Source organism: Electrona antarctica, assembly GCF_951216825.1.
Source record: "Electrona antarctica genome assembly, contig: scaffold_245, whole genome shotgun sequence".
In the NCBI taxonomy this organism is placed as follows: domain Eukaryota; kingdom Metazoa; phylum Chordata; class Actinopteri; order Myctophiformes; family Myctophidae; genus Electrona; species Electrona antarctica.
Genome location: NW_027638488.1, coordinates 166,064 through 172,703, shown reverse-complemented (window position 1 = coordinate 172,703; position 6,640 = coordinate 166,064).

The following is a 6,640-nucleotide window of genomic DNA, read 5'->3' as shown; positions in this document are numbered from 1 at the left end:
ACATAACGATGCAATGGGAAGCTCCGTTTACAAAATGCTGTACCCCCTCCGATTGTATATACTTTCCCCATTTTCAACTGTTTTTATTGTATTGTGACACTTGCTTTGGCAATGTAAACGTTTGTTTTCTCATGCCAATAAAGCTCATTTGAATTGAAATGACTCTCCGAGTCCCATTTTATATTGTGCCATTACAATCCAGTAGGTCTAGGGGTAAAAATGGATTGCTACATAGGCTGAAAAGTGAACTTTTGTTTATTTGTTGCCTTTGATAAGGTTCTTTTAAAGAGTTCACATGCGATTACAAACAGGATAGTAACAGTATAGTAAGGCTTGTACTCATTAGACAGCCATGAAATGCTACAATAAAGGTTATGTTGAGGTTTAAACTGAAAACTAAGGATGGGGCAACTCAGAGAAATAAGCAAAAACTGAGCCTACTAAACAACTAACTGCTGCTAACCAACATGAAAAAGAAAAGGTTACAGAAATGAGAACTAGGATAAACTCCCTACTCTAACCAACACCTAACCAAAAGAATAGCGGTTTACAAAAAGCAAGCTCCCATACTCCATTAACCTTAGCAGAATGTTTGGTTCTTACAAACTCTGTGGCTTAACATAACTGTAACATGTGTTCAACTCAAGACAAAGAGGGTATTTTACGGAGGACACACCAACACTTTAGTGGCCCAAACTTCCCCAAAGTAGCAACCAGCAACCCAAATGCTCAGGACAGCATGCACCCACAGCTACTGCAAACTGTGACACACTGCCAGTGAGCACAGGTGCCAACACTTGTTTAAATAGTGGAGATGACGGGCAGGTGATTGGTCCAGGCTGGATTGGCGGCGAGGCGTAGCAACCGGTAGGTCTCCGCCCATGGCAACAGGACCTAGACTGAAAGCTGATATCAGTGTTTGAATGCATAGGCATATAGATAAGTATAATATATATAATATAAACGATATTTATATTATATTATATTATATTATATTATATTATATTATATTATATTATATTATATTATATTATATTATATTATTATATTAACATAATACCATCATGTAACATGCGCTAAACTAGAACAGTGGTTCCCAAAGTTCCAGGGGGTCCCCAGCTAAATGATAGTTTGGAACCAAATGGACCCTTATGGGTCTGTAACTCTGAGAGTGTACAAATGGAATACACTCTCAGAGTTAAATTATCATTGATTTTACAATATAAATTGGGAGTCCCAGAGATAGAAATGCCATCAACATAATGTAGGCCTATGTCAAATTGGGGGTCCTTGAAATTGAAATGTTTGAGAATCACTTCTAGAGCTGTAACAAATCTTCTCTTATGAGGGTTCCCTGGCATATCTTTTCAAATGGGGGTCTGCAGGCTAATTAGTACGAATTTGGGGGTCCTTGGCACGAAAAAGTTTGGGAACCACTGAACTAGAATACTGCAATGTTTATTATTGATGTAAAAACAGACTAAATGGGTGAGATCGCCGCGACGACGTCGTTAGCCACAAAATGATCTCGCTGACTCTCGAGATGGTATTTGCCTGTCGGAGAGACATCACATCTGGCACACTCTACAGCATGTTTTTGTGTGACACTTTTTTATGTTCATATATGTGCATATGTGACATAAATATGCAACATATATATACAGTATGTCACATTCAGGTGCATATGTGCATATTGTCTGTGTGTGCGTCACATTCAGGTCCATGTATGTGCATAAATGTAGATAAATATGACATGCATCACATATTGCTGTTATATATTGACATATTCAGGTTCATACTATTGCATATCATTTTGCACCATATTTACTTGCGCAAGCAGAGCGCGCAAGTAATAGTTTTCGTCCATGTCGCCGTTTGATGCGTATGTGCCATGCCAGCGTATGACAATGACTACTTGTGCTTGATATGGCAGTGGTGTCAGATTACATACATGTATACATAGGGGCATTACCTTTAATCCTCCCGACACTAAAACATATCGTCATTACGTCACCATCGAAAACCAATTACAACCTGGCATTGGGTCCTTTAATCCACATCTTTATTACGTCATCATTGAGAGCTAGTTATACCAGTTATACCCTGACGTCATATGCTGCTACGATACATACGCATCAAACGAGGCATAGCTAAACCTAATAATTCAATATTTCAAACGTTCTTTCACAGAGAAGCTGAGATTTGACAGTTTGTAGCGGTCGACAGTACTTGCGCGCTCTGCTTGCACACTAGTAGGCAACAAGCAAGTAGGCACTCGACAGAGTGCAGTTCTAGTTAGGTCCTATATCCACATCCAGATTCATACATTATGTCAACATAATACACCATATAAAGCTCCTATATCACATATATGTGTCACATCCAGGTTATACATTTTGCATGTTAAAAATAATGACATAAATAGATCATGTTTCATTTTTGAGGGGCACTAGGCCTAGTGTAAACACGAACATTGAAGATACAAGTGAAGTGTGTAAACACAATTGTTTAATTATATGTAAAGGAACAAACTGAGTGGCATGAAATATTTCAGTATTTCACAAAATGTATTCTTATCACCAAACCACAAGCCAAAAAGTAGAACATTTTCTTTGCACACAGGCTTGTTTACGATCCCTTATAATGGCCAAATAGAATAGAGTGATGATTTGAATACAGACATTGCATCACTGTTGTTGTTGGTGTTAAGGACTATTCATGAGGACAGTGAAGCAGGCCTCCAATTTTGTTCAATTTACAATTTAGGCATTTAGCAGACGCTCTTAATCCAGAGCGATTTACATAAAGCAAGAACAAAAGCATGGCAATACATCACATACATAAAGAAGTAGTTATCATGAATCATGCGTAAACTAAGAACGTAACAGTGGAATATCTATAACTATACATATATATATATATGTACATATATATGTACATAATACTTTAAAGTGCTATGTCTACATAAAATGCTATTATAGTGCTATGTCTACATAAAATGCTATAAGTCTACATACAATGCTATCTAAGTCTACATAAAAGTAGTTCAACTCAAAAGATTTCACTATACAGAGCTGAATGCACTGACGTTTATTACGAAAAGGGGATTACATTGAGAATGAATGAATAGAATGGAACATGATAAAGTCAAGAATGAATGCAGTCGTATTGGCATGACGTTAGGTGCTTTGGCGCGGGCCCCAACGGAGGATCTGGTCGGGAGCCTCGAACCGGATCCTGCCTAATGGAAGGCAGGGGCTCCGGAGCCCACCCCTGTGGGGTCATCCTGGTAGCACAAATGAGACAAGGAAGTAGGAAGAAGGACAAGGAAGTCCTTTTAAGGGTCTGTAATAATAATGAGGGGTTATCAATTGAATATTGCACTACAATCAAACATATCCTCTGATCCAAGCTGGACTACTTTGCTGATGCTATGAACAACAACTCCACAAGCACACAAAGCAGCGGTAGAAGAAAGTAGCCATTAATCCCAGAGGTCAAATGCCCAAACAGCTCAATTTACACAGCAACTGCAGACTACGTGCTCCGCACATACACACGTCTACACGTGTAGATGTGACACATACAGTTTCCTAGACCCCATGTCTACAATGAGGAATGTCGCAGAAATGGAAATAGGACGTCAGAACTGGAAATAAGGCCATAACTCGCAGATTGCGACAGTTAGCTGTCACTGGGAGAGATCTGCTTCCATCCAAATAGCATAATGGACCTCCATATATTTGAACCCCAAGCTCTCCTCATACATGGAACACAGACTGAGTTTGTTTCATATCATAGTTATTATACATATTAAACAAGTGATTATTATTGTTTGTCAACATTCACTTATGATTAAGCATATTTTTTTATCATACTTTTATTTATGCATGAAGTACATTTTTATTATCATTCTCACTATCCATTATATTCTTCCTAAATTGGAACCAGATGTGTAACACAAAGTTACAGTGTTACAGTAAGAGAATATTGAATATAATGAATAGATTTTTGTAAGAGAATTAACTTTAGGTTGAGTTCATTAGTTAGTGTTGTGGGCTCAGATTTCATTCTTCCCTCTCTATCTAAACATATCTTCCTGTATACACAATGACAGGGAATGTATTGAGTTACACATGGTATAACTGACCATGCTCTACTGCCCAAGAGTCAGTCGTCAGTCAGTTGTCACCCAGTCTTGTCTTGTCTTGACTTGACTCATCCTGTTCTGTTCAATGTGAATGGGAACTTCAAGATTCATTGACATTCTCCGGTCATTCAATATTGCCTTCATCTACATGCAAAGGAATCGAAGTTGTGCCTTCCATCACAACAGAAGAAAGTCGAGAGAGAAAGCGTCACTGTCACGGGGCAGCCAGTGCCCTATACATACACTGAGGACAATGTACACTTCTAAGTACACAGCAAATTCCATTTGACTAACATTGCCGGCCGGCTTTGGAAATGACTGTGTGGAAGTGTTCGTCATGGACAGTGGTACATCCTGGCCCAATGCATTTTAATGTTTAATGTTTGAAGTGTTCTGAAGTGTTCTGTTTGTTGATTGGTCACCTCACCTCATCAGTGCAGGCACTCCTCTCTAAATTGGAGGGTGCCAAGTATTGTAGACAGAGCTGGATTTACCTTGCTGAGCGAATTTTTTTTGGGCTATTTTGTTTTCATTTTGGGGTACCCAGGCCCATAAAAAGAGAGGCAGGCAGGCAGAAGCTCTCAATGGTTTAACCATAATACAACTAAATACAATAACAATACACACATTTCCCTTGAATTGGATTTCACTTTACAATTTTATAATTAAAAAAAATCCGCCTCTGATTGTAGAGGAGGAGGGGTGTGTTGTCTGTTTGTATTTAAGAGCAATATTTTAGTAGTCTGTTGAATATAATGTTGGGTGAGAAATGTAACTTATATTATGTTGTACAACATCCTTTAAAGGTGAGGTTAGTCATAGGCTATGAGCTGGGTTAATGAATAATTGATTGCATGCCATGTGGTAGGATCCACACCCTATAAGAGGGAGACTGCAGGGGCATTCAGTTAGTTGGGCTTGGAGCAACAAGCTGTAAGCAATAAGCATCTAGGGGAGAGCTGCCAGGGCCCTTGTCTTGTAAGGGTGTCGCCTGTTAAACAGTATCTTAAGTTCCTAGGTTGTTTTCATTAGTTTAGTTTGCTGTCAAGTTTTGGTTTCATTTTTGTTATTTTGGTAAAGTCTTATTTTGATTTGTTAAGGCCTTCATATTTATACTGCACTAAATTGTTGTTGGAGGAGTCGTTTGGGAGAAAATTAAATGCCCAAACGTTGCATCTCTGGACTTTGGAGCCTTGACCAATCGGCCAACTTTACAATCACCATTCTATTAGGTGCTAATTTGGGGTGAGAGATGAACTCGCACTAAAATAACACTATCTCACCAAGGACTCCTGCACCTATACTCTCTCTCTCTCTCTCGTGAAGAATATCACTATAGACTATCAACAAAAGATGGCTGTTGTTAATGGTTAAGATTTGTCTAACACTCATGGAGTGGGGGAGAAAGATGGCTGTTGTTGACAGTGAAGACTTGCCTGACACTCAAGGAGTGTGGGAGAAAGACCGCTATTGTTAATAGTGAAGATTTGTCTGGCATTCAAGGAATGTGAAAAGTTGTCTACTCCAGCATACGACAATAAAGACCAAAGACAAGAACAGCCAGAACTCCAGAACGCTACCTGAGACTCCTGTCCATCAAAGGTCTGATCTCATCATGTGTAGGGCCTATCTTCATCTCTTTCTGTATAGGAGCTCACAACAATTAGTATACCTTATTTATACCTAAAGTTCTAATCAGGAACCACAGCAGAAATTACATCTTGTATGGCTACTGTCATATTGCCTATGGCATTATGCCTTTTGAGTAAATAAACTTCCTTGATTAGAAATATATCTTGTTTGTCTCTTGTATATTACTGAATGAACCATGACCCTGCCTCAGTCAAGAGTTCAAAATCCTTCAGTTAATGAGACTGATCTGTATTAAATGGTGATAAATATAATTTCATTATTATTAACTCTTTGCCAGATTCAAGTCAAATCAATGTAGTTGATAGGCTTCTCTATGGCAGAATGCAGTTTTTGAATGATTTATTGAAAATTCTCTGTTGTGAATGTGCGACAACGAAAGACCTTCAGAGAAAGCTTGACTTGTCTGCTTCCAGGAAAAAATGTTTAGTTTTTGTGTTGAAGCCATTTAAAACAGCCTGCATTTACACTCCTGTAGTGTTTCTAGGATAACATCAGAGTTATGCCTGTTATTTTTCCAAATAACTTTTTTTCTTCTGCTGGGATCTCTCATTTTAAAGGGTGAGTTCAATTTAAAAAAAGAAAAGTTTCTCACATGTACCACTGTGGATATTTTGCCATCTAAAAATAGCATGGTGACTTGTCTGACCAATCCATCTAAAACTGCCAATATCTCTGAATTGGAACATGATAGAAACAAATTAATTTCTTTGGATAAAATTAGACATTCTAATGCATATTCTGATATATACCATGTTTACATAGTCCGACCAGTACCTTGTCTATTCATGCATGTATCTCAAAAATCTGTTATGAAGAAAAACAGTTTTGATAAAAACA